Here is a 16,450-nt window from a genome sequence, read left to right as displayed (position 1 = left end):
GCTCGCGACTTGACACACCCGCGACTGAGCCGCCAAAACAGGACAAAACTGTATTTTTGAAATTTTCAGATTTTTCAGCAAAACACTTTCCAAAAACACCTAAAACACTCAAAAATCTTTTTGTGCTTGAATTAACAAAGATTGAGTATGTGAAAACACATTTTATCAAGTACAATCACACAAATGAATATGGCATTTATCAAACATAAACTTGTGTGTTGTGTGTGGATATCAACAATGAAATAGTCCTTTGTCTAATGTGAAGCTTCAATGATCAATTCAACCAAGGCATACACAGTTAGCACTAGATCATGTGACCAATCTCAATTATAGAAATATGAATATATGACTTCCCACACAACTTGATAACATAACTAGGAGTCTTTCATTTGACTCCACTTTCAGCCATAACATTTGATCTTTTGAGGCAATCATCTCTCATTGTGAGAGGGATAAATAACATTTTTCTTTGAAGAATAGGCCTTTGGCCTTTTTGAAAGAGGTTTCACTTTTAATATAAAGTCGCTTACCCTTTTTCCTAGTCAAATACTAGAATGTGCGACAGGCTTTTGCAGCTCAATATCTCTTTTCATTTGGAGATTTACATTTAGTGAGCTCTTTTTAGCAAAAAAAATAAAAAGTGGGAAGAGATATAGACACAAGTCTATGCATGTTTCAAGATCAACATAACCATTCACTAATCATTCATGACAAGTTTGAAGATCTATTTACAACAATCACATAGATTTCAAGATTTTTCCCAAAGTGATATGAGTGCATGAAAACAAGCAATGCTCGACAATGCACAAAGCCATTAGCACAAAGGTACAAGGCAAAACGAGTTTTAAGACAAAAACTCAACAAAGTCAATCAAGTGATTTGATTTTCAAATTCTTTATGTGATTTTTGGATTTTTGACTCAAGAAGCAAAAAGAATGATAAAACACAATTAAGAAATATTCACAAACAAACAACCAAAATCAAAAACAACAAGCATACCAAACAAACATAGTCACAAAGCATAGGAAGTATTAATGCATGGACATGTTGTAATGCTTATGCATGAGTACCCCTTTTCACCCACACGACACTTGCGTTTGGGGTGATTTCCTTAGAGGATTGGGTACGGGAGTTAGGGCTTTCAAACCTTCGTGAGAAGCTTTCCAAGCAGTTGGTGAATGCACCAATCATCTTCATCACGTTCATCATTCCGGGATCTCCGTTTTGCTCTCTAGGTTGATCCCCTGCCCACGTTCTCCTATCAACTCTTGGTCCTCCTGACCTTTGAGGAGTAGCACTGTTCTTTGCTCTCAGCTTTTGACAATTTGGTCGAGTGTGCCCTTGAAGTCCACAGTAATGGCACACATACATTCCTCTAGGACCTCTTTGTGGTCGAGGACGTGACTTGGCACGAGACTCAGACCTGCCCACATACTGATTATGATGATTCAGCATCCGTTGGTCCACCACATTCTTCTTCTCCTCCACCTCGAGGTTCACACTAGTAGAGTCAGCTACAACTGGATCTTTGGACTTCACAAACTTCACTTCTTTAGTGACATTTCCAGTTGAGCTACTTCCTCCGGTATATCCCAGTCCGGATTTGTCTAAGAAGCTCTTTTGAGATGATATAACATCATCAAGCTTCTTGGTGGTGACCCTCTCTATTTTTGCATTTGCTTGAACAACCTCATTCTCAAGGAATCTCACTTTAGTGTAGGCTTCGGACAGCTCACCATTAAGGGTTTCAATCTCGCATTTGGCCTCCCTATACCGGATTAGGAGACTTTTGTAGTCCTCCTCAGCCTTCTTCATCTTTCTCACTGCAGCCTTGGCCACCCTTGTGTATTCGCCAGATTTCTCCAACAGTGAATTGTAATTTTCTTGAAGAGTAGCTGTGCTTTCTTCTTCTTCAGCTTCTGATTCTTCAACAATTCCTAGTGAGTCATCCTCACTATGTTCTCCAAGGTCTTGAACAAGCAAATTCAATTCATCCGAAGACTCAACATGAGCAATAGTCATGAAAGCTGAGTAGTTCCCTTCTCCATCACAGCTCTCCTCAGATTCTGAGTCGGACGAATCTGAATCACTCAAAGTCGTGGCGTACACCTTGCCTTTTGATTTCAAATAGTTAGGACATTCCCTCTTGAAGTGTCCATGCCCGTTGCATTCAAAACAAGTAACACCTTGTGTGGATTGGGATTCTTTTCCATCTTTCCTCTTGAAATCCTTCTTCTCCCTTCCAGAATTTTGGAAATTTCTCTTATCATCAAATTTTCCATTGTTTTTGAATTTCAAAAACTTCTTGAAATTTTTAACAAGATAGGCTACATCCTTGTCAACCATATCTTCTCCTGACGAGCCTTGATCTTCCACCTTCTCATTAACGGTCTTTAGAGCAATGGATTTACCCTTCCGTTGATTTGGCAGCGACATTTCATAGGTCTGTAAAGAACCAACCAGCTCCTGCACCTTGATGTCGTCAAGATCCTTGCTCTCTTCAATGGCTGTCACTTTGGCACGGAAGCTTTCCGGCAATGATCGAAGGATCTTCCTTACAATCTTAGAATCCTCCATCTTCTCCCCCAAGTTAAACTTGCTGACAACCACTTCATTTAACTTCCCATAGAATGAGTCGAAAGACTCATCCTCACTCATCTTGAGCTCCTCAAACTGAGTGGTCAGCATTTGTAACTTGGTATCTTTCACCTTCTTTGTGCCTTCATAAGTTGTTTCCAGAATCTCCCATGCATCTTTTGCAATAGTAATGTGAGAAATCCTGTGAAATTCATCTGGAGACACACCACAGAAAATAGCATTTAGTGCTTTACTGTTAGCATTAGATGCAGTAAGTGCTGCCTTATCCCATGTGGATTTGGCTGCTTCAGGTTTGGTCCAACCTATCTCAACAGCATCCCACACGGATTCATCAATAGAGCATAAAAAAGCTCTCATACGAACCTTCCAAAATGCATAGTTACTTCCATCAAAATATGGAGGTGCATTAAGGGATTGAGACCTATCCATCTCAAAAAGAAAGGGAGTCAAGGATCACACAATGGTAATAAAACCAAACAGATGTGTACCCGCTCTGATACCAATTGAAAGTTCAAAAACGTGTACAAAAACACTTTTGAACGTTTAGACCCCCAAAAACCAATTTAATCAACACACGCAATATGTTAAACAATAGTGTGCGGAAACTTAACATATGCTATAACATGGTATTGATTAAACAACTATCTAAGCCACAACAAAATAAACCACAGCAGATAATGTAAAGGCAGAGATAGAGAGGAAGGAAGATGCAAACACAGCGATAACACCAGATATGTTATCGAAGAGGAAACCGAAGACCTCGGCGAAAAACCTCTCCGCCGCCCTCCAAGCGGTAATCAATCCACTAGAAAATACAGTTGGGATACAAGGACAGCAATAGACCCTCCAAGCCTAATCTACCCAATGCACCTAAGCCCTCCAAGCTTCTTGCTCCAACGAGGTTGCGCCGAACCTTTTTCTTTTCTAGCTTTCCGGATTCCGCTACTTCACCGTAGCATCAACCAATGAATATTGGCTCCTTCCTAACTGCTTCCCAGAACTCCAAACGACTGTCTCACAGAGATGATAATGGTGAGAACCAGGTTTGGTATAAAGGCCTCTCAAGGATTTGACAATGGAGAGGAAGAGAGTGAGGGATTTTGATGAGACTCTAAGGTAGAGATTGTGGGTAAAACAATCTGGTTTTTCTTTAGGGTTTCTCTCTCAAAATTCTCTATGGAAACTCTCTTTCAATCGTGGGTTAAAAGGGTATTTATACTGAAGAGGAGTGGAATGCGAAACGTCAGGTTTTTCCAAAACAGGGGTGGCTCGCGGCTTGACCTCGCGGCTTGACTAAGTCGCGAGTTCCAGTCGCGAGTTAACCGTATGGCCAGTTGTCCTGTTTTGTCCTGTAGTGCTCCAGCTAGCATGACTGTTCATCTTCCAGCATGCTTGGCACGTGTGCAGATTCTGGCGGGTTGAAGCCGCGAGTCCAGTCGCGAGTCCCAGCCGCGACTCTCTGTTTTCTTGCACACTCTTGAGCAATCTTCACACTATCTCACTCACTACCCTTACAACAATCCCACCTAAATACAGGGTTACTAAATGCTGAATTACAAGCAAATTTGGCACGGAATAAAGCCAATTAGATGGTTGAATAAATTCAACCTTACATCCTCTCACATCACTTTTCCCATACCCGGAGTTCTCCTTTCTTGGCATGACATGTTGAAAGCGAGGGTTGGGAAGAAAGAACTTCCTCCGCCGCAGAAGCGCCGTGTCTTCATGAGGCTTATAACAGTAAGGTATGGGCACAGGAAGCAAAAGTTCAGGAGAGTACTCCATCTCCACCGAGGGGGAAAGGAATCTTCCCCTCTTTTAGTCAAAATCCGAAGCAGGTTCTGTCCATGCCAGAGTTTTGGTGCGGCAGAAGAAGGGTTTTCCTCCATCAGCGCCTCTGCTTTGCGGTAGGCGTATGTTTAGAGAAAGCCCCACCACCTCCAACTCCCTACACCTTTTCTTCAACGGTGTCAGGTTCAAGTTGGGTCTCTTGGGCTGCCTAAGTTATGGGCAGGTAAGGGTGCGGGGGAAGAATAAGGTCTCGGAGCTGTAGCCAACCTTTCCTCCGACATACCTCCTCGGCTTTCTCCAGCTTTCTTGTATTTTTCTTTTTCTTGCTTATGTAGTAAGCTTTGACGTAGGCTGATTCTAGCTTTTCGTTTGTACACTGTACTATTTCTTCATCGTAATAAAAATGGAAATTGATTTACATGTTTTAAGCGTTGATCTAATGGGCAACACAACTTTGTGAACGAATGTGCTCTATGTATGTGTTGCTTTGAAAATATTTGTGATAAAGCGACTTTGAAGCATAATCTAATCAACTCTCATCTGTCAGCACTATCAGGCATTATATCGATAACTTGTAATAAATCAAACTTAAGAAACTAACCGGGATATCAGTTGGGTATTCTGTGATAAGCGCGTGAATATCGTCCAAGGCTGATGATTTATAAATATTCCATCCGAGCAATCGACTGGGAGTTAGGGAACTCCGATGACGCTTTCGTGTACTTGGTTTCCCCACAGGCTTGGGTCCGAGGACCATGCAAGGCCTTGGTTCTGTCCATTACTTGTAAGATCTCTTTTTTGTACTTGGTTTCCCCATAGGCTTGGGTCCGAGGACCATGCAAGGCCTTGGTTCTGTCCATTACTTGTAAGATCTCTTTTTTGTACTTGGTTTCCCCATAGGCTTGGGTCCGAGGACCATGCAAGGCCTTGGTTCTGTCCATTACTTGTAAGATCTCTTTTTTGTACTTGGTTTCCCCATAGGCTTGGGTCCGAGGACCATGCAAGGCCTTGGTTCTGTCCATTACTTGTAAGATCTCTTTTTTGTACTTGGTTTCCCCATAGGCTTGGGTCCGAGGACCATGCAAGGCCTTGGTTCTGTCCATTACTTGTAAGATCTCTTTTTTGTACTTGGTTTCCCCATAGGCTTGGGTCCGAGGACCATGCAAGGCCTTGGTTCTGTCCATTACTTGTAAGATCTCTTTTTTGTACTTGGTTTCCCCATAGGCTTGGGTCCGAGGACCATGCAAGGCCTTGGTTCTGTCAATTACTTGTTGGAGATCAGCCCCTAGACCATGGCGGGGGGATGTGGCCTAAAGCCGGAAGCCCCTAGAGCTGTCCGCGCTGTTGACACTGCAGGGCGTAGCCCCTAGCAAAAATTCGGGTCGGAGCAACGACGGCATGTCGCCGGAGATGGAGGGAATCCCACAAACCTCAGCTGGCTAGAGAGTTGACTCAAACACCTCCTACGCCAACGCGCAAGCCTCCCCACAGACGGCGCCAATTGTAAGGACACAAAATCTTCAACGGCCCAGCGACGATGTTGGGCTCGCACGCGGAAAGTCCCTCACAGTAGTATTTGTAGAGAGTGGGCTTGAAAGGCCATCGTTGGATCACAGGGCGACGTTTCGGGACGGACTGTAGGTGAGCCAATATGAGAAAGAGCTTTGAGCTGGATACTCAGGCCCTTCAATCTTGTATCTAGGAGGATTTGGCTCCTCGGATCATGTTCAAGGAGCGGTGGTGTTGTCCCTGGTTACCCGTCGGCGGGTTTTTATGTGGTGTCCGGTGTACATTATCCTGGCATTTTCCTTCATCAATGTCTTTCTCGAGAAGCTAGATGGGAAGAGAGCCCCCCCCCCCCCCCTTTTGGTCACATAACATTCTCTTTTATACTAGCCTACGTTCGTTGTCCTTCGTCCACGTGTAGGGTCGATCTTTCCAGGACAGATATCTGTCCCATCAGTCTAATCCCAAAATTACTGTAGGTGATCCATAAAGCCTAAGATCTCGGCTCTGTTAGGGGCAGTGTCATGTCAGGGAAGGGCATTAAAGACAACTTCCCCAGGATATTTTCTGATCTTTCTAGCTTACTCGTGTTCCATTACTATCCCTGAGGTTTTGGGCCTGCCGAGGACGAAACCGTCCTCGGCTATGTCTTCGGGCTATTTTTATGTTTCCTAGTTTCGAGCTTGGGCCCTGGCCTCCTTCAGTTTAAGACCGGTGGGCTTCCCATAAGCGTGTGGGCCGGACCCATAAATTATTGGACCCCACAAATAACATTTAATATATATATATATATATATCAAAATTTCTTATAGCTATCAACCACGTTCTCTTTCTCTCTCTTTTTTTTTTTAAAAATTTTTTATATGTTACGTTATGTTGAATCAACTTTTTTTTTTTTTTAATTCTATTCATATGACCTTTTTTTAATTCCAATTTTTATGGGATAAAAACAAACACATTGATTAGATATCTTTTAATTTCAATTAGATTTAAATGAATTATATTTCAAATGGAACTCCACCAATATATATAACCCTATATATCCTTTTTGAAGTGAAACTTATTTCAATATGTGAATGCATAAATCCTATGACAATGCAGGTATGCATTATTTCTTCTTTTATTATTATTATTTTCATTTTGTTTATTTTCTTTAGTGTTATTATTGGTTTTTTTGTCTTCATGTGATTTTAATTAAGGAATTCAAAACATTCGAAAATATTGTCAAGTTTCTAAAGGCTCCTTCTTCATTTTTGTATTTTGTTTTTATTAAATTGATTAGGTTTTGTGTATTGGTTGCCTTTTGTTTAAATTAATTTTCTTAGCTTTGATCTGATCTATATGCTTAGGGTTAGGGTCTTAGAATTAATGAATAAATATGGTTAGAATTAATAGATTAATTTTAACAATTTTCTTATTTGATTTTAATGTTACATCAAATTATCAAAATGTTCTACACGTGTATTCTTGAATTATCAACTTAAATTTTAATTTATAATATTATCAAGATTATATTAATTTTAGATTTATCAATTGTTTAGTACTTTTTTTTAAATAATTATCAATTTAAAATTCAATTTGGAATTATCAATTTAATTTAGTTTTAGGAAGAAGTCTTACCCCTTATTTTAGTGAGATAATTATTTACACTTGATAATTTTTTCTTTTATATATATTGAATCTATTAAAATATATAATTATTTATACATTTATTTTATAAGTTTTTCCATAAAACCGTGCAGCGCACAAGCCTATAACTAGTCTATATATATATATAAAACCGAAGCTTTTGGAGCTTCCACAATTTTCCACATCAGCATTAATTAAATTAAAAAAATAATAATAATAAGCAACCCAAATTTTTTTCCACAAACGTGAAAAGCAAACCCGATACCCACACTAACCGTAGTCAAATTTTTCCACAAAGCCAACTCTGAATCCTTTCTCTCTATTTCTCTACCCTTCTCCCCAAAACCCAACTCTGAAAAGAATACCAAACATCGTCTTCTTCTCCTCTCTCTTCTCTAAAACCAATACTTCCCTAAAACCTTCTCTTCTCGCCTCCCTTGGAACCCAAATTTAATAATCAACCGTCTCTCTCTAACCTTCTTCTCTCTAGGCTGCCTCACAATACCTCTTCAAGAACAAACCATCCTGGATCAATGGGAAAGTCCCTCTCCAGTTTCCGCACATCCAAGTGAGTGTTGCCCTAAAATTTCTCAGTTCGATTTCTGATAGTGGCTTTTGTTGTTATATTATTGCAATTTTAATGTGGTTTCCTTCCCTTTGTAAATTTGGATTCTTTTTTTCTTTTTTAGGTTTCTGTGTAGGCACTGATTTGTGAGCCTTTGATTTACAGATAAATTCAAAATTCGATAGGTATGATTTTTTTATGATTCATTTATGGTGGATTTGTGCATTAACATTAGAGTTTGGGAATTTCTCTGCAAATTTAAAAATTTTCGTTGAGAATGAATTTGGGTCTAATTTCTCTGCAATTTTACTGATTTTGATTTTCGGATTTGTGAAGGGTTTTTGCTCATCGGACCTCACCTCGACCCAAAGCCCTAAACCAAAGGTTTCTCTCTCTATCTCTCTCTCTCTGTTTGTTTTTCTATTTTCTTTGTTTAAGTTTTGTTTGGTTAGAAAGTAGTGTTTTACACGCTTTGATTTTTTTTTTTTTTTTTGTAGAAGATCGGAGTGAAAAGTGAAAGAGTAGTTCCTCGGTTGAGCTAACCAGGTCAGTTTTCCGATTGTGCTTTCTCTTTTTGGTTGCTGAGAAAGAAACAAATAAGAAGGATTGTTGTTTTTCCTTTTTGACGTAAGAAATAAGAATGAGCTGAATACAGTTGTTTGGTTTAGTTTAGCGTAGTCTCTAGGCTCTCGCTTTTATTATTTTTTGTTTTTTTGTTTGGGGAGGAAGAAGCAAAAAAAATTCAAACTTTCACGCTCTCATATATATTTTCACTGTTTTTTTACTCCTTGCAATATACTCCTAGGGTTGGCCACAGCCTTCACTTGCAATGTTGAGGCTGAATTACTTGAAATAGAGATCATGTCTATTGGTGAAATAGAGAAGCAGAAACAAAGCAAAAAAAAGCACTATTATAACAGTTAGCCTTTTCTGTTGTGCACCGCCACTGTTGTATAAGCATATAAATCTCCTTGAAGCCAACACTTTATGGCTTTTCATGCTTAGCAATTCTTCTTTTGATGTAAATAATGAAGATCTCAGCCCAAAATTATCTTTCATTGATTCTTTGTTTTCAACATAATTGCTAATGAATCCTCATCCTTCGATGATAATGAATTGGAGATAATTATATGATTTGCTATAGAATGTTGAACACCCATATATCCCCTAAATGTATTTCGAAAGGGTTTAGAACAAGTCACACTTTTTTACTTCACATTGTATCTGAGCTAAAAAGTGATCAAGCCATACTTGGTCCAATGAAGAAATAATGTTGGAAGGCTTGCTTCTAATAGGAGGCATCAATATGTTTCTAATTTGTATATTCCATTATTCTAAATATTCTTTAGGTACTGGAAATATTGCTTCCCTCTATTACAACACCTCTAGATTAACCAAGTTCTATTTCTTGGTTATATATGCTAAGTGTTTGACAAAAGGACTCTAAGAGCAATTGGTTTTACTTGACATTTTTGCACTTATGTTAGTTTACAAGCCTATACAGGTATTGGGATTATAGTATAGATGAACTATCATAAACTATTTGATGATGACCCACTAAGTTCTGTATTTATGTTTATTTACTTTTATGTATCGTAATAATCATAAATATCTTAGACATTGTACCTGAGGTGTGTATTTTTGCATTATGCAGACTGGGGATATGCTATCTTGGTTTTAAATAGTGGAAATATAATTATTTGGACCATCTAATGTGTTCATTCCCACACCTTTTGATTTATGTTTGGATTGTGCATTCTTGGTTTTATGCTACATTCTAATTTTAGAAATTTTCTTGAAATTAATAATTTTTAATTTTTTATTCCAATTTGTGGGTTATTGGTTTATAAATTGATATAAATCATGTCAGATGTCAAAACTCATGTACAAATTAGTCCTCAAATCAGTTGGTTACATCCTAAACGTAATTCCTCATTATTCAAGTTGGCTTGGGCTGCCTATGTATATATTTGGATTTAGAAAAATGCAAGGGTGTTTAGTGGCAAAGTATTATTACAGGAGGCTATGCTATATCTGTTCAATTGTAAAGTGTTTAGTTTGTCATGGGTGTAATTTTTTGGGTGGATTCAAGTTGTAGTAATTTTAATACTATTTTATCAAAAAGTTGTTCTCTTCCCAAGTTTCTGTTTTCTTTGTATATTAAGTCATGTTTTCCTCTTTATGATGTTAGGCATAAAGAAAATGCAAGTTAAATTCTACTGCAAGTCTCTAATATGTCAGTAGACCTTCACATCGCTATGCTTTCTGTTGCTTACTTCACTAACGTAATAGAGCTGTTTGGAAGTAATCTTTAAGTTATGATATGATGAGTGGAATCCTATTTTACATTCAAAGATGTTTTTCTGCCACTCTTCATGCGCATCATTTGATCAACTTGAACTAAAATTCTTGCTTGCTTAATATTGATTTTTATTGACTACAACCATAAAATAAAGGACAACATGGTCCAGCCTAGAAGGTTGCCATTGTAGCTCTTTTAATTCCCCCCCACCCCCCCCCCCCCCCCCCCCAAAAAAAATCTGAAATATCTATGATAAGAGAAGTTAGACAATATATGTGATTGATGATAGTATTAACAACTATGTATGATATATGGTACCTCCATGTATAATATATTTATGATTGTGTTTGCAAGGATCGTGGAGCTTATGTTTGCATCAATTATAAGATGGAGGATTTTGTTAAAAGGGTGAAGAAAGAAACAAGTGGAAAGTGTATTTTTTTCTAATATTAAAACCTCACTTTTCTTCAACTGTGGATTAGTGAAACTAAAGAATATGATTATTATTTTGTTAAGTGGACCTTTTCATAAGGAGGTCTTTTTTATTGTTTGTTATCAAGGAAGATTATAAGTTATTTTCTTTTTCAAGGCATATTAGCTACACTTTTGGGAGTATACCATGGAAAAGAAAGAACACTGCTAAGGGCCTAAAAACAACTTTTTGTTGCTGTTTGGGGCTATGTTTAACTTTACCTTGAGGTGAAAAATGAGACTACATCATACAAAAATACAATCCCTCTGTACATTCAGCAATATAGAGATACGACTGTATACAGTAATGGAGATTTCCATTTATGAGAAGTGGAAGTACACAAGCATAAACAAATTATTTTCGTATTTATTTGTATGTGAGTTTTTGTTGTTATATTGTTGCAATTTTAATGTGAAAATTGTTATATGAACCTATGAAATAACCCTCAAGTTACTATTAACCTTGATTTATTTGTTCATATATACTCTACAGATAACATATATAATATTATATCATGTTAATATGAAATTAATAGATATTTTTTAATTTATTAGTACTTAATAAAGAAAACAAATATGTATAATAATTAAAATAAAATTGTCAAACTTTCCCGTGCATAGCACGGGTTAGCGACTAGTATATATAAAACCGAAACCTCTGAAACTCCCACAAATTTCCACATCATCATTATTATTTTTTTTCTTTTTTTGTTCCAACTTTCTCTTTTTATTTTTGTTCCCCCACTACATAGAGTTTTGGTCATGGTGATGTCCTTACTCCAAGGACTCTTTGGAGGTGGTTTAAACATAGTATAATTCTAATTATTAGGCCATTGTACAGCCAAAAAAAAAAATTCTCACAAATTTCCACATCATCACTATTTTATTTTTTTCTTTTTTTTGTTCCAACTTTTTCTTTTTATTTTTGTTCTCCCACTACATAGAGTTTTGGTCGTGGTGATGTCCTTACTCCAAGGACACTTTGGAGGTAGTTTAAACATAGTATAATTCTAATTATTAGGCCATTGCACAGCCAAAAAAAAAAAAAAATTCCTAGGAACACAACCTAGCAGGTAAGAGAATCAATAATGTTTTTATCTAATTTTTCTTTTAGGTACATTGATATTTTATAATATTCCTCACTTAATGTCACATATAATCTGGTATATAGAGAGTAGATAATTGAAGGTGCTCTACAACCATCAAAATCTAAACCTTCCAAAGGTGGTGTTTTACAAATATTAGAATCTAAATCTACAGCTACAAAGAACTTGGTATGTGTTTGTTTGTTTGTTTTATTTATTTTTTTTCATATGAGTTTGTCTAATTCTATGTTTTTTAATTCTTTAGTTTGATTTCAAAAATATGTGCATGTTTATGATTCCTTTTTGTGGTAATAAGTTTCTATAGTTTAAAGGGTAGGTTTTTTTTTTGCTTTTTATGTTAGAACATCCTCCTTCCTCCGTTGTAAGTATTGAATTTAAAACAAAAAATTTTTTAAACTAAAATTTTTACTTATCAATTTTTATGTTAGAATATATTCATGAACTTTGAGGTTTGTAAGATTTATAGTTGGAGTTTGTGCAAGTATTTGGTCAGGAATATAATTATGTGCTCTCTACTGTGTGGACTAATGATAATTTTGTTAGAGAAGCTTAAAATGTAATATCAACTTTCTCATTATTTTTATTTTTTTTATGAGAGTAGACTACAAACAGAGAAGTTCTATTCTATTCCAAATTTACAATAAACTTTCTTCTTCTTTTCTTTCAATCTATAAATGTCTCACACAACTACTCAAAGAAGAGATAAACCTGTGCATCGCACGAGTTAGCGACTAGGTATTATATATATAAAACCGAAACTTATGAAACTCTCACAATTTTCCACGTCAGCACAATATTTAAATAAAATTATCATTTTATTTAAATAAAATTATTTTTGTTTACAAAGCTTGCCACATTATTATTTTTTTTAAACAAAATTATTTAACTTTTATTTACCCCATACGTTGCCTAAAGAGAGTTGGAAATCGAAAATTATTCCCATACGTTGCCTAAAAATAGTTGAAAACCAATAAGTTAACCAAAGTAGAGTTGAAAACTAATTACAACTTGTTGAGGACAAATTTTCACCCCACATGGCTTCATTTCATTGGCGACCCATACCACATCAACATTATCATGGATTTTGGGAAAACCTCTCTTAAAGCCCAGAAGAGCCCATATTTATTATTTACACAAAAGGCGTCAAAGCCCGTGATTCAAGCTCATAGCACATCATCTCACTTTTGGCTCATGATCCAAGCTCATGAGTCTCTTAGGGGGAATTTTGGGAGTTGTGGTTTGGAGGGCTAAGAAGTATGTTCAGTAAAGCTCCAGTGGTTCAAAGTTGATAAAGGAAAACATGTTGCTTGGCATATCTTTCCCAATTCTCTAAACTCTGACGGATCAGTGTGCAATAGGTAACATTTGGTAAGCCTTTCATACCACATAACACTTAAAATGATAAAACTCCACATGCTTTTTATATAAAAATTAATATTCATCATATAATATAATTTTAAAAATTTAATTATAATACTTCATATAAATTATATTATTATCATTGTGGGGCCAGAGAATTTGTGACCCTGACCCACTTTACATTAGGGCCCAAGGCCCGAGCCGAGGAGAGGCATTGTCAAGGACATATAATGAAAGTCCAAATAGTCTTGAGACATAGCCGAGGATGATTCTGTCCTTGGCATCCCAAAGCACTTCTAAAAGAAAGGGCAAGAACGGTATAGGAACAGTTTAGGGAAAAATCGAACACATCCACATTGATGGAGAAAGGATCCCTGGACAATTTGGCGACAAAGAACAAAGGAAAGACTGTCATTTCTGCAATTAAATGCTCTGCACCAGGCAGAGCAATACTTTTCAGCTTTTACATCCACCCCCAACCACTTTGGGTATGGGCTGATGGGACAAGTATCAGCCCTGGAAAGCTGAACCTACACGTGGACGATGGAGGAAGAGTAAAGGTTAATATAAAAAGAGAAGTAAGCAATCCAAAGAAAGGGGCTGGGAAAAAAGGCCAAGAACCAGAGCCTCCCAGGCCGTGCTGAGGAGAAAGACTTCTCGAGCAAACATGGTTCATTTTTGTATGAGTACCACGACTAGCCACCGTCCGGCAACCAAAACCTAGCCTTTCAAGCCCACACTCTACAAATTATATTGTTTGGGCCCTTAACATGCGAACCCAACATCATTTTGGGGTCGTTACAAATCGAGTCCTTACAATCATCTAAACCAATTCCAAGCACATGGCTAAATATATATTAATATCTTATATCTAGCATTAAATGCTCTCCTTACTGTCCAAGATTTTATTAAAATACAAAAAGACCATAATTACATCTCTAAAACTTCATAAAATATCAACTAACTAGTCTATTACTTACCAAAATTATATATGGACTAAGCATATAATTTTCCAAAAGAGGAAACTTAGCCAAAAAAACCAACAGCAGCTCCAGTAGAAGCTACAAACAGCTTTTGCACAAACAGCTCCAGTAGAAGCTGATGTAGGACACAATTTACTATTTAATTATTGTAATTTATTATTTTTGGTATTTTTATGTAAAAAACGTTATTTTAGGTTTAGGTAATTTATTTCCTTGTTTTTAGGTGCATTTAATGATTTTTAGGTCAAACTTTATTCCTGATATGGTTAGGTATCAATTAGGAGTTATTTTATAATATATTTTCTTGTCTGTCAAGTTTTATGGAACCCTTAAATAGTCATTTAAGTCTGTAAACATTTTTCATAAATTATTGAATAAAAATCAGAAAAGGTGAGGCTTTGCTCTTCTTTTAGTTCTTTAAAAACTGTGAACTTATCAGAGATTCTTCCTTGTGGCGTTCAAACTATTTGAGCTTCTGCAAAAACTGCAAACAGCTCTAGTAGAAGCTACAGTAGCTCCAGCAAGTTGACACATGTCTTAAAATGACATCACTTACCCATTGATGCCCAATTCCAGCAGCTTGCTGTCATACCCAAAGAAATAGAAGGATCTTATAAAGATTATCTTACCATTTTTAGCCAAACCATTAATTTAATGCCAAATATTTTTCTTCAAAGCAAAAGATATCATTCGAATGACATCATCTAGCTGTAACAACAGCATTAAGTCTCTAACTTTCTTCTTTTGGCTAAAAAATAAAATCCCACTAATGAAACCACTTACTTTGTTAAAGACTTTTCCTTATTTGCTAAATTTCCCTTCAACTAATTCTAATCTAGTTACATACTTGGTTCTATATAAAGAGGACCAAGTTACACATTAAAGGGGGGATCTATCCCCCTCTCATCCTCAATATTCTAAAACTTCATTCACTTTGCTGCATATATCTCTAAACTTTTCCATACTTCTCCATCTCCCTTACAAAAATATCTCTTCTTAGATAACACCATTACATCACACCTATTACACCACACCATTACACACTATCCATCTCTCCCACACTTTAATATTCTAAAACTTCATCATTTGGTTGCTCAAAAACACATCTCCATCTCATTCTTTATTTCTCATACAAAATCTCCCTTCTTAGAAAGCAACATAACCCATGACATAACATAAAAAACCACTCCAGCAGCAGCTATAATCTTATGTATTTACTATATTTAACCTTCATGTTATTTATCTCACACTTCCATATATTTTACAAACACATCCTTCACAAAATACCTATACATACTTCTCATATGTCTTTAAACTCCATGTCTCACAAAGTATACATATACAAGATCCATGTCCAACAAAGTGTCTACATATAAATCCTATATGTTATAAACACCATATCTCACAAAATATATATATTTCTTACCATCTCCACGCATCTTAAAACATATCAAACACTCTTCTAAGAATTGATTACTAAAAGCTCTTTCTCATGGAAGACATATATTTATAATGCTAAAAGCCCTTCTTATGAAAGGCAAAAACTTATAATACTAAAAGTTATTCTCATAGAAGGCAACATCACTCATATTTGACTAAAAACCAAGAGAGCATTACATGGGGAAAGTCATTTAAGTGCATAATGAAAGGGGATAGACTCACTAACCTATGCACACGGCTGTACATATTCTCTCTCCGTCCAGTTGCACCAATTTTTCCCCTTCAATTATGAAGCTACCATCGAAGGACTCATAATATCATATTGTATCACTGGACTCATTTTATCACGCTGTTGAAATGTCATAAGTCCATTGTTGTTCTACGGTTGGAGCTACAAACTGTGAAGATAAGTCAATCTTTCTCTATTTTCAAGATTACATTATTAAGTATATCTTAACTCATTATTATTTTACCGTTGGATGCAAGTTACTTCAATATCATCTCACTATTTAATAAACATGATTTCACTAATACTTCATTAATGAGCATACATATTAATAAATCGATCTACCATCATTGCACATATATTGTTTGGACAAGAACCACCACTAGACACATATTTTTTGGAAATGAATTAACATTGGACATATATTATTTGGATATGGACCATTGCTGGACATACCTTATTATGTTAAACATG

The 16,450-nt window shown here is 36.3% G+C and overlaps 1 long non-coding RNA gene across 1 annotated transcript; it reads left to right on the top strand.

The window, feature by feature from the left end:
• The first annotated feature begins 7,785 nt into the window (after positions 1 to 7,785).
• LOC126732693 (uncharacterized) lies at positions 7,786 to 10,979 on the top strand. The gene is made up of 4 exons (XR_007659520.1): positions 7,786 to 8,092; positions 8,214 to 8,274; positions 8,426 to 8,473; positions 8,587 to 10,979. It is a non-coding gene; the product is annotated as an uncharacterized LOC126732693 (long non-coding RNA).
• Positions 10,980 to 16,450: the final 5,471 nt, after the last annotated feature.

The sequence above is a fragment of the Quercus robur genome, chromosome 6 (genome assembly GCF_932294415.1).
Source record: "Quercus robur chromosome 6, dhQueRobu3.1, whole genome shotgun sequence".
In the NCBI taxonomy this organism is placed as follows: domain Eukaryota; kingdom Viridiplantae; phylum Streptophyta; class Magnoliopsida; order Fagales; family Fagaceae; genus Quercus; species Quercus robur.
Note: the sequence above shows the minus strand (reverse complement) of the source record. Positions and strands in the feature narration are given on the sequence as shown.